At 44.3% G+C, this 18800-nt stretch overlaps 1 protein-coding gene across 1 annotated transcript in view; it reads left to right on the plus strand.

Annotated features, from left to right (window-relative positions):
* The window catches only part of NCOA3 (nuclear receptor coactivator 3), a gene marked incomplete in the record, with an annotated part of 973610 nt that overhangs the window by 311372 nt on the left and 643438 nt on the right, over positions 1–18800 (plus strand).

Here is an 18800-nt window from a genome sequence, read left to right on the forward strand (position 1 = left end):
GTAAGTGTTGTGGTTTGTGGTACTTTGTGAATTTATCAGTGTAAGTAATGAAATAGCATTTCTACCATATTAGTGTTACTCCTCAAAGATGCAACATTATTTCTGGGCGCAGTGGTTAACGTCACCTCACAGCAAGAAGTTCTCTGTTTCGATTCTCGGCTGGGGTGCCTTCTGTGTGGAGTCTGTATGTCCTTTCCTGCATTCACGTGGGTTTCCTCCTGGTACTCCGGTTTCCTCCCACAGTCCAAACACATGCTTCTGGCACATTTCTCCCCGGGCCTCTGCTGAAAATAGGCTCTGTCCTAGTTGGACTTTCCTGGTCAACAAATGTTAAATAAATAAATAAATTTAATATAAAAAATGCTTATGTACATCAGAACTGTTGGAGTATTGTCCAGTATTAGGTTGTAAGCAGCTGCTGTGTGTACATATATAAATGTTGGTTGTTACCTGGCTTGAATTTTATACATTTAGTATCCCTGGTAGTATACTTTTAGTGCCTCTTAGCACTAAATTTTCCAAGGCAGTGTACAAGACTGCCTTATACTCAGATAATGAACTTGTACTTAATTCCATCTGTGAGACATGTAAATACGTAATTAATCTGGAGGCCTCCTCCTTGCCTACAGACATGACTTGTTAGCTTCTTACACATCTGCCGTAATGCTTCCGTAATCACTTCAAAATATCTTGTGTTGAGATTGTAAAAGAATCCCTCCCAAAGCCTTCTAGAAATTAAGTATTAGCAAAATCAGATCACTTGCCCACCTTGTGCATACCTTTGTAAAGAGCCACCCTGAGAACTTTCCCCGATCTACCACTTTGAATCACAGCAGTAGCAGTAGAAATAGTTCAGTGAGGAGTCAGCTTGCTGACAACACTCCCCACTCACAAGGCTGGACAAGGTTACAGTAAGTTGCCTTTCAGTTGACAGGATCTCTGAAGTTACAAGAGCCATAAAGACTCTTGACTTATGACGGAAGTGACTATGACATACTAATGGTACATGCCAGAGTGAACAACTTGAGTCATAAAATGTTGAGAGACATGCAGAGAGAGAAAGAAAGGTCAGAACTTTCTGTGCATGTTAAAAATGCAGGTAAGAGTCCTTGCTTCTCTTTACGTGTTGCCTGGATACAAAGAAAAGATAATTGGCTTCAGTAATTAGTTAAATAACCAGTGTCACCTTAAGACGACATTCTCAGCAGTCTAGTTTGCTTTTCTAAGGATCACCTGCACCAGTCATTACAAGGCTTCAGCATACTGGCTAAAGCTTTAGTTAAAAAACGCAATAGAGAGCTTGTAAAACAAGAGTGCAGTCGGACATTCCAAGGTAACTAATTTACCAATCCTGAACTTGGATTACATTAGAATTGAACTCCACCCAAAAGTCAAATTTTACTTTTCAAAAAGTGATTTTCCTTTCCTTTCTTGTAATCAAAACACTAAACGCGTCACAGAAAAAAAACAGCATAATTGAATAACTCCATTGTTTTATGTCTGAACTTACTACTTTTTGCCTTTGTTTCCTGCATTTGTCTCATCTGTTCTATCTTGAAGGTTACTAAAAGTAACTAAGTAATTAGGTCAGGTTACTTATTCCAACTACAGAGTCCTTAAGAAAACAATGGATGTTCTTCGTGTTTCACTGTTGCAGTCATCACACTTGGGTTATCGGCCCGAATACCAGAATCTTGGGTTTTCTACGTCTGATGCTGTCGCCTCATCCATGACGTCAGGGGTATAAAATATGCATCAGATGCCATTACATCAGCTTTTCTTGCCGTACGGGAGCCCGAAGCAGCAGCAGTTCACAAGTGCCGGTCGGCAGCTACCTGAAATTTTCGTTTTTCGAGTTTCAAACCTGAAGTCTTCTAAAGCTAAGTACCCCGTTGAGGATCCTTTTTTCTTGCTCTAACCGATGTCAGAAAAAGTTAACAATTGTCTTGCCTGTGGAAAGCAAATACCTCACAGAGATTTTCATTCTTACTGCCTCACCTGTTTAGGCCCAGACCACGACATCCCTCGTGGTTGGTTTTGTGCCTTGTTCAACACCTGAACTATTCGTCGTCGGGCTATTTTTGTCTCTAAATTCTTTTGCTATCGTTGTCGGTATTCCGAAATGGCTTTGGTAAGCCATCCGACTACCGATCTTCCTAAAAAATGCTAAGATAAAGACAGAACCAGACTGCATAGGTCCGAAACTGCTGACGGCGCTTCCGTTAAGCTAGTCGCCAGTCCACCGGTGCTCAGTGAGGTGCTTTCGCAGCCCCTGTTACCGCTTCTACAGATTTGCAGGCCTCTACTGAGACCCATTTGAAGTCTGGTATGCCACGAGATGCTTCTTAGACTATGGAACCTGTGGATGTCTCTACCTTGGATGGGTCCGGAGCCGCTGTGCGGGCACCGGCTTCTGATGGGTGTATTCAGACCTTCCGATGTTCGTATGAAGTCGACTACTTCATTAATGACTAACTCTACCGAATTTCACAGGCCCAGAGTTTGTACTATGCCTAGGAAACCGACCACGAAAGCACATTCTCAAGCTCCCATGCCACAGAAACAAATGCTTAGAATGGCTGAAGACCTTATTACTTTAATTAGGGGAAGCCAGCCTTCCCTCTCTAAAAGATAAAGAATTGATTTTTCCTTCTGATTCTTCAGACCATGAGTCTGATGACTCTGACCCTGTGATTACCAGGACATACCCTTATCTACCTATGAGGACTCTGATGTAGAGGATTCAATCCCCTTAGACCCCCCCCCCCCCGAGGACCTTTCTTTCAGTGAAACCTTGCTAAGAGAGCATTTCCGCTGGGAATGCCAGGACTACCCTCAGTCCAAAAAGAGACTCGGGTAATTTTTAGACTTGCCTCAGCGTAGGCCTCTAGCTATTCACCCTGTCCTGGATATTGTAGATGATGTCTTCATGGAATCCAGCTTTACCCCTGATACTTTACCACCTGCTCCTAGAAAGTCTGACAGGTACTACAGAGTACTTGCCTCTCACAAATTTCTCTTTAAAAATCCCACTGTGGGTCCAGAGACCATTTCCCAGGGACCTAAAGGTATTCAGGCTTCTACAGCCAAAAACCCTACCCCTTTGGACAGGGATTCTAGGGCTCTACGCAGATGGGGTAAGAAGGTTTATACCTCTGCAACTGTTGCCATCAAGGCCATAACTCTCAAGTGTACCTCATTATGAGGAATGTACCTCGTTTGGAGTCTTAAAAAGTGGATGTTCCTCAAAGGGTCTGTCACACATTCACATTCAAGAATTGTTTAACTGCTAGCCATGGGTAAATAGATATGAATCATATTAATTCATTAAAATATCTTTTTTATAAGTAAAACCAGCATATTTTAGCCGTCATATGACCTTCTTAGTTGAAGTTGTTAGTAAGCCATTAGTAAGTGTTCCACATTTTTCCCATTTGTCACACATTGTGAGGGCTGATGTTCCTCATTTTGGAGAAAGGAGGTTGAGAGCTGTAATCAGGGCTTTAAATTGCCAGTTTTACATGTTGAAGTACCAGCAGCATATTATTGATCTAATTAAACAAAAAATGTTGTCTATTTCTGATTGTGCAGAAAATAAGGACTTACAAGACTTAATGCTTTCTGCAAACCAAGTTGGTAAGCATACTTTGCAGTGTGGTTTTGATGCCTTAGAAGCATCTTGCAGGGCTGCTGTCACTGGGTTTGTTCTGAGAAGACATGCTTGGCTGAAGGAACAAATCTTGCCAGACAATGTCAAGGCAAATTTACTTGTTCCATTAAACCAAGAATGTTTGTTTGGCTCTAAAGCAGAAGTAGTTCTTAAAAAGATGGCGGATAAAGCTAAATCCATGGAAACTGTTGAAAGATTTCTTACAGGTACAGCCATCTAGATTCAGTAGGCATTGGCCTTCAAAAAAACTGGTCTTTTCCAATCCCTTCCAGACCTTCTCAGCCCAAACCCAGGGGCAACAGACCACCAAGACTACAGTCTCAGGGTATGCACAGATCTAAACAATGGAGTGCTTCTTCCTCAAATACGGGGAGTGGTAAGCCACCCCCCCTTTGGAAAAAGTTCACAATGACGTGTCCTTAATTCTTCCTAGCCATGCCCAAGTACTTGTACCTCTAGGAGGAAAACTCGCCCTGCATGCAAAAAACTGGCAGTATATTACCCAGGACCGATGGGTTTTATACATTGTATCCCAGGGATACAGATTCTATTTCCACTCTCTGCCAACCCCAAGCCGATTGCCAGACCTTCCTCCAAACCAGTGGACAGAGGCCCAAAAGCAAGTACTTTCTCTCTTCACTATCAGGACTATGCAACCTGTGCCAACAGAGCAAAAGGGACAGGGTTTCTATTCCAGGCTGTTCCTTGTGCCCAGGAAAAAGAACTCTTGTCACTATTCTGGATCTGTCATCCCTAAACACCTTCCTGATGGTACCAAGATTCAAAATGCGTACATTCCAGCAGCTCCTTCCAATGCAAGCCAAGGACTTCTGGCTAGTCACCCTAGACTTAAAAGAAGCTTATCTGCACATCCCCTTAAGGGAATCTTGCAGGAAATGCCTATGTTTCAGGGCAGGCTCTGTGCACTATCAGTTCTCTGCACTTCCTTTGGCTTATCTACTCCGCCCAGGGTATTCACAAAGTGTCTGGCTCCAGCCATTGTTTACTGCAGGCAGAGAAATATTCAAATTTACCCATACTTGGACGATTGCCTGATTCAGGCAGACAATCGGGAATTGCTACTTCAACAACTGACGTTTTGTAAAGAGACTTCGATCTTCTCTGGGGTATACCATCAATGAAAAGAAGTCCCATCTGGTACCCAGCCGAAAGATTGTATTCCTGGGAGCAAGCTTGAACACAACTTCCCAGATGGCATTCCTCACTCCAGAAAAGCAGGTTTATTTGACAACTTATTTCAAACTACTGGCCACACAAACCCAGCTATTTGCAAGAAAAATACTGAAAGCCATAGGGTTCATGGCCTCTTGTATTCTACTGATTCCATATGCAAGACTGCATATGAGGAAACTTCAGTGATACCTAAAAAGTCTCTGGTGTCAACATTCCCAGGACCTGGAAGCAGTGATTCCTATCATTCCTTGCCTAAGGACAGAGTTCCTTTGGTGGGCAGAGGCTTGCAACCACAAGGACTCCCTTTCTCACAATTCCCCACCGTCCAAACTCTGACAGCAGATGCATCGGACTATGCATGGGGGCTCACATGGCAGGCAAATGCGTTCAAGGCAAATGGAGCCCAGGACAAATTCACCTGCATATCAATCAAAAAGAAATGTTAGCTGTACAGAATGCACTGACAGCCTTCAAATACCTTATCTTGCCAGGACAACAACTGATAGACAACATCACAATTGTGGTACATAAGCAGGGGGGAACTCACTCCTGCCCACTCTGCAGGTTAGCCATGGCTCTGTGGAACACAGCCTTAAGCAACCAAGTGCAACTGCAAGCTCAGTTCCTACCAGGCAAACAAAATTCACTGGCAGACGACTTGAGCAGAAATCTAATAGACCCACACGAGTGGAAACTGGAACCAAACTCATTCAAACTTCTAATACACAGGTGGGGGACACCAGAGGTGGACCTCTTTGCATCCCCCCAAAACCATCAACTAAACAAATTTTGCACCAGAATTCCCCACAGCCAAGTTTGGAAAGTGGATGCCCTATCCTTTACATGGGTAAACCTCTCAATCTATGCCTTTCCCCCTCTGCCCCTCTTTCCAAAAGTACTCAAGATCAAACAGGACAGGCCAAGGACCATCCTTATTGCACCAGACTGGCCATGCCAGCACCTGATATCCACTTCTATGCAGTCTGACAGCAGTGCCACCGTAGCACCTACATCAGACACTGCAGGAGGGACAGATTTTTCATCTTCACCTGCAAACCCTGAACCTGGCAGCCTGGCTTTATTCCCTGAATACATCGGCAGCAACCTTCAGCAAACAGGTGCTGGATGTTATCCTTGAGGCCAGGAGGCCCAGTACTCGGAAATCCTATTCGGATAAGTGCAATAGATACTGTTCTTGGTGCCAGTCTCAAGAGAAGGATATAGCCGTGTCTTCCTTGCCTCAAATCCTAGATTATCTAGCAGAACTGCTCCACAAAGGCTTATCCTTCTCATCGATTAAGATTCATGCCTCTGCCATCTCAGCTCATTGAAATACTGAGCCCACCCCTCTTCTCTCGCCCTGTGATCAGTTCCTGAGAGGAGCTAACAATTTGACTCCCAAGGAGAGCTCCCACTCCTGTCTGGGACCTTAACTTTGTACTAGAGAAGCTCACGCTTCCCCCTTTTGAGCCTGCTGCTACAGCAGAGTTAAAATTCCTCTCTTGGAAACTGCTAGCCATCACTTCAGCAAGAAGAGTGTCAGAGTTGCAGGCCCTTATGGCTGTGGAACCCTTTATTATCTTCCATGCGAACAGGGTTTCCCTCTGGACTAGCCCTTCTTTTTTGCCCAAGGTGGTATCCAGTGTGGCTTTAAACCAATCCATCCATTTGCCAACCTTTTTTTCCTAATCCTCAGAATAAAGGGGAAAGGATCCTGCACTCCTTGGATGTGCACACAGCTCCGGTTCTACCTTGACAGGATGAAACCTTTCAGAAACTCTGACCAGCTGCTACTCAGCTTTGCTACAGGGACAGAGGGCAAGGCCATTTAGAAACAAACCATTTCTAAATGGATAGAACATTTCTGCTACAAACACCATGGAAAACCTACCCCACAGGGGTTCAGACCTCATTCCACTAGGGCTACCTCAACCTCTACAGCTTTTCTCAGGAGAGTCTCTTCCAGGGACATCCTGGAAGCTGCAACCTGGAGTTCTGTACACACCTTCACCAAGCATTACCACTTACCTATCTTTTCTAAATCCAGAGCTGGGATTTGCCACAGCAGTCTTACAAGGCCTGCTAGCCCAGCCCTACTACTTCTTGACTGCCTCCACCCTTCCTCAGCTTTGGGAATCAACCCAAGTGTGATGACTGCAACAGTGAAACACGAAGAACATAGTACAGTTGTGTACAATTACCATAAATGTCGATGTTAGTGTATTCACTGTTGCAGTCCTGGTTACCCTCCCTCCACTCCCCCATCTTTCTATACTTTTTCCCTATCCTGTTTTTTGCCCATATCTTATGGAGATGGTATTTACTTTTTACTGGAGGTGTTCCACACCATTTGATTGCTTCCTATTTTGGGGGCTCCTGACATCTGGGGCAAGAAAAACTGATGTAATGGTGTCTGCTGCATGTTTTATACCCCTGATGACCTGACGTCATGGATGAGGCGACAGCATCCGTTGCAGAAATCCCAAGACTCTGGTGTTCGGGCCGACTGAGGGCTACCTGCAGGCAGATAACCCAAGTGTGATGACTGCAACAGTGAATACGCTCGAACATCTACATTTATGGTAAGTTTAATTGAATTTAATCTAATCTAATTTAATCCTAACTTACACTCTGGATTTAACTGTAACCTGTGGAACTTGTTTAACTTACTTACTTATGTAATCTCTGTATATAGTCTGTCTGTAATATGTAATGCTGTATCTGCTTACCATTGGAGCTTTTCTCCCTGGGCCTCTGCTGAAAATGGACATGCATCCAGTCGGACTATCCCGGTCAACAAATGTAAAATAAAAATAAACAAAGTGTACACAACTGTACTTAAGGCATGTTTAAATGCTAGTGTTTATCAGTCAGATTGCTACCATCACACCTCAGATAAATAGTGTAACCTGGAGTGTGAACAAAAAGGCTTTCAAGCTTTGTTTTCAGATGCAAATGAACAAGAAAACTCACATTTTTTTATTATTTTTTTTATTACACTTTTTAGTTGTCTTTTCCATTTAATAAAACTGTTAGGTGCCTCAAAGAAGAAAAACATTTTTATCTTACTCTTATTTTCTGTCAGAATTTGATTTGCATTTTTCTGCACTGTATTTTCTTTAAAAGTAAATACTACTATTGCATTTCATATTATTTTGTTGAGACAAGTCAGTGAATTGGTAAAGGAATATGTAGCATCAAAGACTCTAATTCTAGCTACAACATTTAAAAACTGTGAATGCAATTCAAACAGTCTCAGCCACAGTAACATCTGGTAATCACAGGGGTCAGATTTCTCACACTTGAACACTGAACTACAGCTGCTATGTTAAAAAGAACAATTAACTCAGCTACGTTTTCAAGCAAGTTACTCAAACATTCCTTAAAATACTGCATCAGAGATGCCCACTAATGAAAATCAAAGATGCAAAGTAACTAAAAATGCACAGTGATGCTTACAGTCACAGTAAGGGAAAGGCACAGTAAGTGATCCTCTCATCAGAGGCATTTCTGTGTCCCTCTGAAATAGCATAAGGAAGGTGAAGGCACAGACTGTAGAACAAGATTATGTACCCATGGCAGCCCCCATTCAGAGCATGGGGTATGGTTCTCCTTGAAAATGATTACATGTATAGATCTGCAATAGTGGAACTGCATACATATCTGCTACCTCATAGGACCCAAACATAGTGAAAATTTTGAAACATGAGGCAAATAAATCTAAGATGATTTCCCTTCTTAGTCTAGCAGAAGCATATTGGCATCAAGTGGGAATGGAAATCAAACCAGAAGTATATAAAAATCAGGCAACAGCTGAGTGCGCCAGAAAACAAAAGAGAATTCACATCCTCTGATGTCCCCATGCTGCCGAAGAAAAAACTTGAGGCCGCAAACAGATATAGTCCAGTGTTTCTGATATACCTGCTGAAGTTAAAGAACCCATGGCACATCAGGCTAGTTCTCTCAGCTGCACGCCACCAAGATCCTGACAGAAGACTGTATGGCTCCTGAGGCCTTGCAGACGGTCAGTATATCTAAGGAACTGTCCCTCACTTCTAAGGGACACAGAATTCCTCAAATTTTAGTTAAGAAATCCCCAATTCTAATAGAAGTCAGACATGGTTCCGAACCTCTCTTTCTTATCCAGGAGGATGTCATGCCTAAAAAGGAAAAAAACAGAATGCTAAGCATGTGACGGCCTCCTCAGCAGCGAGAGAGGAGTGGATGGACTTTTCGCAAGGGTTGTTCAAAGCTATTATTTGTCTTTGAAACTTCTTTCCTTCAGGTCTCCACAACTACAGACTATCCCTCTTAAACCTATAGATGTTCATCGTGTTACACTGCTGCAGTCATTACACTTGGGTTATCCTGCCGTCAGGCGGTCTCTCAGTCGGCCTGAGTTCCAAAGTCTTGGTCCGGCGTCAGTTGCTGTTGCTTCTTCCCTGATATAAGATGCAGCCGACGCCATTTTCTCCAGTCTTTCTTGCCGCGCGGTGCCCGAAGCAAAAGCAATTCGCAAGTGCCTGTCTGCCGACTACTGAGATTTTCATTCAGAATCCAGAACCAAAGTCTTCTACAAAGCTAAGTACCCCGTTGGGGAAACTTTTTCTTGCCTCAGACCGATGTCAGTAAAAGTTAATAACTGTATTTCTTGTGAGAAGCAAATACCTCATAAGGATTTCCATTCTTATTGTATCCCATGCCTGGGCCCAGACCACGATGTCACAGGTTGTCTGTTTAGTGCTAGGTTTAACAAGCGCACTGTTAAAACGTCTGTTTGATTTTGTCTGACATATTTTGGCAGAAAATTCAATTATACCATGCAGTCAGAACTACCGACGACTGGAATTCACAAAAAGCGCAAAGACAAGGGACAGGCATCTGAGGCCCAAAACAGACGACGAAGCCTCTTCTAGGCCACTGGCCGGTTCTCCGGTTTTCAGAGAGGCACCTTCGCAGCCCCTGACGACCGCATCTTTTGAACCTCATGCCGCCACTTACTCCCACGTGGAGATGGCTGGGCCTTCGGACGCACCAGATTTACAGCCTACTGAGACTAACCCTTCAGAGGGATCCGGAGTAGCTGAACATCCCGTACCTTCAGAGGGTGTTTTCAGACCTACTCAGTTAACCATTAAATCTTCTGCCAAGTCTAAAACACTTTTAAAAGCAAAGAAACAAATTCAGCATTCACCAGGGCAGGCCTCCATGCCTAAGAAACAAATGCTCAAAATGGCCGAAGACTTAATCACTCTGATAAGGGGGTCCCATCCCCCCTCCTGATAAAAGGCCTAGACAGGATGCAGACTATGACTCATCCGATAGGTATCCAGCTCTTCAGATTCATCCTCAGACCTAGGATACTCTTTACCCCCTTATGAGGATTCTGATGCTGAGGAATCAATTCCTTCAGCCTCTCTGCCAGAGGACTACTCCTTTGGGGAAACCTTACATACCATGAGGGAGCATTTCCATTGGGAGGGCCAGAATTATTCAGAATCCAAGAAAAGGCTCAGAGATTTCCTTTTATTACCCCAACACAGACCCCTTGCTATTCCGCCAGTGTTAGATATTGTGGGTGATGTGTATACTGAATCCAGTTTAAATTCTGATTCTTCACCTCCTGCTCCAGTTAAGCCAGACTGATACTACAGAGTCCCTGACTCTCACAACTTTCTTTATAAAAGCCCTGCTGTTGACCCTGAAACTATTTCTCAGGGCCCCAAAGGGGTAAAGGCCTCCTCAGCAAAGAATCCAGTCCCCTCTGACAGAGATTCCAGAGCGTTAGACAGATGGAAGAAAGTATATACATCTGCAACTTTAGCAATGAAGGCCTTAAATTTCCAGTTTCACATGCTAAAATATCAGCAATATTTGATGTCTCAGTTGAAACAAAAAAATGCTTCCAAACTCAGATCCTCCTAATTATAAAGAAGTGCAGGATTTATTGCATGCAGCTGATCAAGTGGGAAAACATACTTTGCAATGTGGTTTTGATTCATTAGAGGCCTCCTGTAGAGCAGCAGCTACAGGATCTGTCATTAGAAGACATGCTTGGTTAAAAGAACAGACGTTACCAGATCAGGTTAAAGCAAAATTATTGGATGCACCTTTGCAGCAGGATGTTTTATTTGGAGTTAAGGCAGAAGAGGTATTAAAGAAAATGGAGGATAAGGCAAAATCTATGCAAACAGTGTAGGGTTTCTTACAGGTTCAGCCTCCTTGATTTAGCAGAAATTGGCCAACAAAGAATTGGTCCTTTTCAATTACAGACAGACCTCAAAGGGGCAGATACAGACGTCCAAGAGGTAGAGGTCAACCACAAGGTCCTTACAGGCCTCGACAATTGGGTGCATCAACCCAGAAAGAAGGGGAAGACGGGCCTCAACCTTACAAAAAAACGCCCCAGTGACTTCCCACTACAGCTGCCAAACAGTTCTCTCTTGGCAGCCCCCTTGGGAGGAAAACTGGCACTTTTCTGTCACAATTGGCATATGATCACCAAAGACAAATGGATTCTCAACATTGTATCTCAAGGTTATAGGTTCCACTTTCACACTCTGCCAAGGCTAAAAGGAATGCCAGATCTGCCACCAAATCAATGGGCAGAGGCTCAAAGACAAATTACAGCCCTCATGGACATGAGAGCTATTCAAAAGGTACCAACACAAAAGCTAGGACAAGGATTTTACTCAAGACTCTTTCTGGTTCCCAGAAAGGACAAAGCCTGGAGGGCCCATTCTGGATCTTTCTTCTCTAAACACTTACCTGGATGTTCCAAAATTCAAAATGTTGACACCCTACAGCAGCTTCTTCCCATGTTGGACAAGAAAGCTTGGCTCGTAACTTTGGACCTCAAGGAGGCATACCTGCATGTCCCTATCAGACAGAACTGCAGAAGATACCTCAGATTCATAGCTGGTTCAGTGCACTACCAATTCTCTGCATTGCCCTTTGGCTTATCTACTGTGCCCAGGGTCTTCACAAGGTGCCTGGCACCAGTAATTACATTTTGCAGACAGAAAGGAATTCAAATTTATCCATACCTGGACGACTGCCTGATTCAAGCAGAGAGCAAGGGCATTCTTCTAAAGCATCTGGCGTTTGTAAAAAAGTTAAGTTGCCTAGGGTGCACAGTAAACGAAAAGAAGTCAAAACTAGTGCCCTCACAAGAGATAATATTCCTGGGTACCAGCTTGAATACAATGGCCAAGATGGCTTATCTCACGCCAGACAAGCAAGGACAAACTGAAATATTTTCAATTGATGGCAACAAAGACCCAACTCCCTGCAAGAAAAATTCTGCAGGCCTTGGTTACATGGCATCTTGCATACTACTAATTCCATATGCCAGACTGCATATGAGAAAACTACATTGGTACCTAAAGAGTGTCTGGTCTCAACACTGTCAAAGTTTGGAAACAGTAATACCACTAATTCCTTGCCTTCAACAGGAGTTTCGATGGTGGGCTCAAGCATGTCACCTCAAGGGGACAGCCTTTCACTCAACCCACAGCCAGGCAAACACTGACAACAGATGCATCGGAATACGCCTGGGGAGCACACATGGCAGGAAAATGTATTCAGGGCAAGTGGCCCGCAGAACAAAAGCATCTTCATATCAATCAAAAAGAGATGCTAGCTGTACAAAATGCCCTTATAGCTTTCAAGGACCTTCTGCATCGATAACTACTACTAAAGACAGACAACACCACAGTTATGTGGTACATAAGCAAGGGGCACTCATTCTTATCCCCTCTGCAGACAAGCCATGACCTTGTGGAACACAGCTCTAACCTATCAAGTTCATCTGCAAGCACAATTCCTGCCAGGAGAGAAAAACACACTGGCAGATGACTTAAGCAGAAACATCATGGATCCGCACGAGTGGAAATTACATCCACAAATATTCAGAATAACACAAAAATGGTGGAGCCTGGACATCTGTTTGCATCCCCAATGAACTGCTAGCTACAGAAATTTTGCACAAGGACTTACCCACCCACAAGCATGGAAAGTGGATGCCCTCTCATTCAGCTGGAAAAACCTACAAGTATATGCTTTCCCACCACTACCTCTCCTTCCAAAGGTACTCATAAAAGTGAGGCAAGAAAAGCCAAAGATGATCCTGATTGCCCCAGACTGGCCATGCCAGCACTGGTACCCAATCTTAAATAACTTAGCACAAGGTCCACCCTGGATTTTGCCTCAAATCCCACATGTTCTGACTCCGCACAGCAATCAGATACTTCACAGCCAGCTAAAGACTTTAAACCTGGATGCATGGCAGATTCCTTAGTCAAGCAAGCAGTGCCTCTCTCCAGAGCTGTTATGGATGTCATTCTGGAGGTCAGAAGGCCTAGCACCAGGAAAGCCTATTCGGATAAATGGAAGAGATTCTGTGCCTGGAACCAGGCTCACAGCCTTGACCCTCTTGTCCCAAATATTCCTCAGATACTGCAATATTTAACAGAGATGCTGGACAAAGGCCTCTCCTTTTCATCCATCAAGATTCACGCCTCTGCCATCTCTGTTCATTACAACACGGACCCACCTATTTTTTCTAATCCTTTGCTAAAACAGTACCTCAGAGGGGCTAAAACATAAGACCACCCCTTAGAGCACCAACTTCAACTTGGGACCTCAACTTCGTGTTGGAAAAATTAACTTTACCTCCTTTTGAGCCAGCTAACTCAGCAGGTTTAAAATATGTCTCTTGGAAAACTGCTCTGCTCCTGTCTATAACCTCAGCACAAAGAGTTTCAGAATTACAGGCACTAATGGCAGTGGAACCTTTCATCATTTTCCACCAAGACAGGGTGTCTTTAAGAACAAACCCTACTTTTATGCCAAAGGTGGCATCAAGTGTGGCTCTAAACCAAACTATTCACTTGCCAACTTTTTATCCAAACCCACAGAATAAAGGGGAGAGACTTCTGCATTCTTTGGACATTTACAGGCAGTTACGCTTCTACTTGGACAAAACCAAAGCTTTCAGGAAAGCTGAGCAATTGTTTGTAGCATATGCTGCAGGAGCACAGGGAAAGGCCATTTCAAAACAGACAATTTCAAAATGGATAGGACACTGTATACGTTTCTGCTATACACACCATGGGAAAACTGTACCTAACAACATTAGGTGTCATTCCACCAGGGCAACAGCAACTTCAACTGCCTACCTCAGAGGAGTACCTACCAAGGACATTTTGGGAGCAGCAACTTGGAGTTCTGTACATACCTTTACCAAGCATTACCATCTGCCTCTTTACTCTTAAGTCCAGAGCTGGCTTTGCCACTGCAGTGCTGCAGGGCCTTATAGCCGCCCCTCATGCCTTATAGAACCAGCCACCCTACCTCAGCTTTGGGATTCTACCCAAGTGTAATGACTGCAGCAGTGTAACACTATGAACATAGTACAGTTTTGTACCTACCATAAATGTAGATGTTAGAGTGTAAACACTGCTGCAGTCCAGGTTACCCTCCCTCCTTCCCCTCTTACTTGCTGGTACGTACCTAAGTCTTCTACCCTTTACTACCTATGGGGAGTATTTGCTGGTAACTGAAAGTTTTTGATTGCTTTTCATATGTATGTTTTATTAGCAATTTGCATTTCATACCTTTTTGGGGGCACCTGACATCTGGGGCAAGAAAAACTGAAGAAAATGGTGTCTGCTGCATCTTATATACCCCCTGTCGCACTGACGTCAGGGAAGAAGCGACAGCAACTGACGCCGGACCAAGACTTTAGAACTCAGGCCGACTGAGGGGACCGCCTGATGGCAGGATAAAAGTGTAATGACTGCAGCAGTGTATACACTCGAACATCTACATTTATGGTAGGTACAAAACTGTACTTTTCCTCTTCCTCTGAAGAGCAGGACTGACTTGACCATTCTCTGGACTATTCTCAGTTGCATTTTCCAGGACAAATCTCTTCTGACTAAGGGGACTCCCTCTCACCTGATTTCCCCTATTGAGGAAGCTTCTTGTGGTGAAACTATATGGAACATGATGAAACACTTTGATTGGCAATCCATTCAGATCTCTGATGTTCTGAAGGTGTATTGCACTCTTGGAGATGGGTACTCCCTGTCCTTTCTTCTGTTCTTGAGAGTTTCCAGGATGACTTTCAGTCTATCTGTTCTGCACCTGATTCTCAGCCACCACCTCGGACAGGTTTTACAAGGACCCTGATAGCCTTAAATACCTAAGAATACAGTGGCAGACCCTTCTGCAGTATCTCTCTTCAGAAAAGCCCTCAAATGTTCTGCCCAGTGCTAATGCCTTACGACTGACCGAGATAGGGCTATGGATAGATGGAGGAAGAAGGTTTACAGTTCTACTGCCCTTGTCTGTAGGGCAGTTAATCACCAGACTTAAATAACAAAGTATTTGATTCAGTGTTGTCTTTTCTGCCTGGCTTCACCCTGAGGGTTACTTGATCAGACTCTGATCCAAGGCCGGACATTTCTTCAAGACTTCAGCTTGCCAGACTCTGCCTCTTACCCACAATCCCTCACTTCCTCAAGAATACCCAATATCTACTTTGCCACAAGTTCAGGATAGCAGCTCAGTCGTAGCGCTGTTGGGATGTATTGTTTTGTGTAGGATTTGGTTATTTTGTCTCTGCTTTTACCCTAAAAGGAATTTAGTATAGTTAGTGTAGTTATTGTGTAAGGTTGGTTAGTTTGTTAGACTGAGATTTTTGATTGTAGCATGTGTTGGGCTTTTTTCCTGCCTTTATTGTGTCTTTTTCTTCCCTACTTAACTAATTGTCGTAGTTATTAATAGGTAGTGTTCATTTTGCAGTTTAGTAAAGCTTTTAGTGTGAATTTTCTCGGTGTCTTAGGGTTAGGTTTTAGTGTGTTTTGTGTGTTGCTTTGCAGCTATGGATACAAAGGGATTCAAGAAAGGTGTGGCGTGTAGGCACAAACTCCTCTTGCAAGACGCACATGATCAGTGTGTTTATTACCTGGGGGGATGCCCATCTGGAGTCGCTGTGTTCTGTTTGAGTGGTTCAGTACTTGGGCAATCAATGGAAGGCGAGCCAAGCTGGTCCTCAGGGACTTGCTTCCAGTCGGTGCTGCTGCTTCAACCTCTTAACCTAAGGATAAGTTGGTTTGGGGTCATAAACATTCCCCAGACCTGCTAAAGGGGACTGTAAGAGGTCTGCCTATTCACTGGCTCCTGTACATCCTTCTGGACTGCCGTACCCAAAATTCCAAAGGCTTCCTGGTTCCCCAGTGGTGTAGGTACTGGCATGTGACTTGCTCCTTGGAGGTGATTGCCTTCGGTGCCTGCATCAGGTAAGACTCCCTCTTTGAATGTCAGTATCCACAGCCCCTGTTTGGTCAGGGGGTCTCCCTTAGGACCTGTGGCTTCCCCTTTCTCACCTTTACTCCACTGGTGCTTTTGCTGGAGTCTCCCCCTTCTCCACTGCAATTCTGAGCCTCTCCAATTTGGCCAAGGGCGGCAAATCCCTTGTTGCCTAAACAAATATCCTCCAAGCTTCCATCGGTGGCTTTATCCTCTCAATCACTGAGGTCATTTGACAGTTTAAAAGCATTTGATCTGGAGTAGCCAATGAGGTCTTTCTTGCAAGTACAGATGTGGTTAGGCATTTTCATTTAGCTCAGTGCTCCCTCATTGGAGCTTTTTCTTCGTCATTCTGTTTTCCTGTCATGGGCCCTTCAGCTTCGATGTAATTGGGCCAGGCTGTGTTCTCTTCAATATGGTCTGATCCGATGACATGGCTGATTTTGGTACCAACACCGACCTTTGTCTCATCCACTCAGTCTGTGTTGGAGCCAAGTGGGCATTGGTTCTAGTGTATAGAGGCTGGCTGCTATGGGTCAGATTCTATTGCTCGGGCTTTGGGCTTATCCCTTCCACTCAGGGCATCTACTCTCGATAGCTCTGTTCCAGGCTCTGTGTCAGGGTGGGGTTTACCAGGTTTTTGGCACATTTCTGGGTTTCTTACATTCCAGGAGCATTGGTTCGATCTGATCAGCTTCTCCCTCCACCTTTTATGTCATGGAGAGGGTTTTTCTCTGGTCAGAAGGATTAGTCGAAGCTATCCAGTGTCCCCTCCTGCCTTACATCCATGCTTGTGACCATCGATCAGTCTGTTCCGGGACAGCTCATTCCTGCTAGTCTCCAGTCTGTTCTCTCTGAAGTCTGCAGGGAAAGATGTCATGGCCCCAGCAAGGGGAAATGTCTGGTATGAGGCAGTACAAATGGAAGCATCTGGACACTACCCCACGGAGGATACTGCCCTCGAGAAACGAGGTTTCCCAAGTCTCATCTTTTTGAAGTTTTTTTGCCAGTGCAACTAAAGCTCCTTCTGTGGAGGAGTCAGTATTTCTGAAGGCCTTCAAAGTGGGTCCAGCCACACCCTGGGTGGTTTCCTTCCATACGCACTTAGCAACCTGGTGTCTCGAGGGACAAGGAAAAAACCTGATACTGTGAAACTGATCCCCAAGGAGCTTAATAAAATCCTTGCCCCACCCAAGGATCAGCCTCACTTGATTTAAGGGTGTGGCTGTGGATGCTGTTGTGCTGGCTGTTGCTACTAAGGGCATTTCAGAGGAGGTTTCATCTTTCCATTCCCAGAATATGGAATCTTGAGCGTTGAACCATTTGGGGAAGCACTGTTGCATCTCAGAGAGGTTGTGTGTAAGCTGCTAACCATCTTTCTTGACAAAACTTCAGCATGGTATAGTATCATAAATGTCAAGGAATATCAAGACACATTCAGTAGAGGCCCAGAAGATTCTAGAGACTCAGTTGTCCACTTTAAAGTTTATTGCCAAGGTTTCTATGAGGCTCACTCACAGTACCAGTGATAGAACGTCCCAAACTGCTGGCACCGGCATTGTCATGTGTCCCCATGCTTAGATGAGGATGTGCAACTTTGCAGATTGTTTCAAGAAGTTTTTTGTCAGTGCTCCCTTTGATGGCTCCTCATTCTTTGGGCCTAAGATTAAAGACACTTTGACGAGGAGCGAGTAAGATGGAAAGATGCCGTCAGTGTATGGATTGCTACCCCTCAGAGGACCTTTTCATGGAATCGGAAGGAGGGCAAACGTCTTTTCTTTAGGAAGTCACTGTAGTCTTTCCAGGGCACTACTTATGAAGTTTCTCCCCATGGCGGTGTCCATGTATGTGTAACCAGAGTGGATGCTGCCCTTATGGCAATGGTAGACTGTAGAACCAGGCCTTCTGTGGAGCATTCTCCAGGAGGCCCCTTCAGAGATCCTGAAGGCTTGCCTGACCATCATGCTCTGAAAGCAGACTAGGGTTGCATGGCTTTACACTCAGAAGTTTGTGAGGCCATCACTTTGGACTCATGGGTATTGAGTAATTTCCAGAGGCTATTCTGTTCGATTTTAGAAATAGTTTTTCAATCCCAAATGTCTCCCTAATGTTCCACCCCTTCAGAGATAGCAGGCAGCTATAGAAATGCAGAAGCTGCTGGATAATAGTCATCCAACAGGTCCCACCAGCCCAACCAGTATGTAGGCTCTACTCAAGGTTCTTTTTGGTACCCAAGAAGAATAAGAACTTCAGGCCAATCTTGATTTGAGCAAACTAAACCCTTTGTAAAACGGACCAAATTGCGGATGGTCACAGTGCATCAATTCTACTTTTGAGGAAGGGCAAATGGAAATGGCCTAATATCATATAAAGAAGATATTCCAGGAAGCTCCTGCATTTTCGGATGGGAGCCAGTCATAACCAGTTCCAGGCACTGCCATTCAGTCTTACCACTGTCCACTGGGTTCAAATGTATGACAGTCATAGCAGCTTGGCTTTGGCTGCAGGAGTTTTAGGTCTTCCTTTACCTGGATGACTGACTCCTCATGGCCCCCACAAGAACATTCCTCATCATGGCCAGGGATACCATACTCCAGTTATGGGGTTCCTTAATCATCAT

The sequence above is a fragment of the Protopterus annectens genome, chromosome 12.part0 (genome assembly GCF_019279795.1).
Source record: "Protopterus annectens isolate FY-2018-M chromosome 12.part0, PAN1.0, whole genome shotgun sequence".
Taxonomy (NCBI): domain Eukaryota; kingdom Metazoa; phylum Chordata; order Ceratodontiformes; family Protopteridae; genus Protopterus; species Protopterus annectens.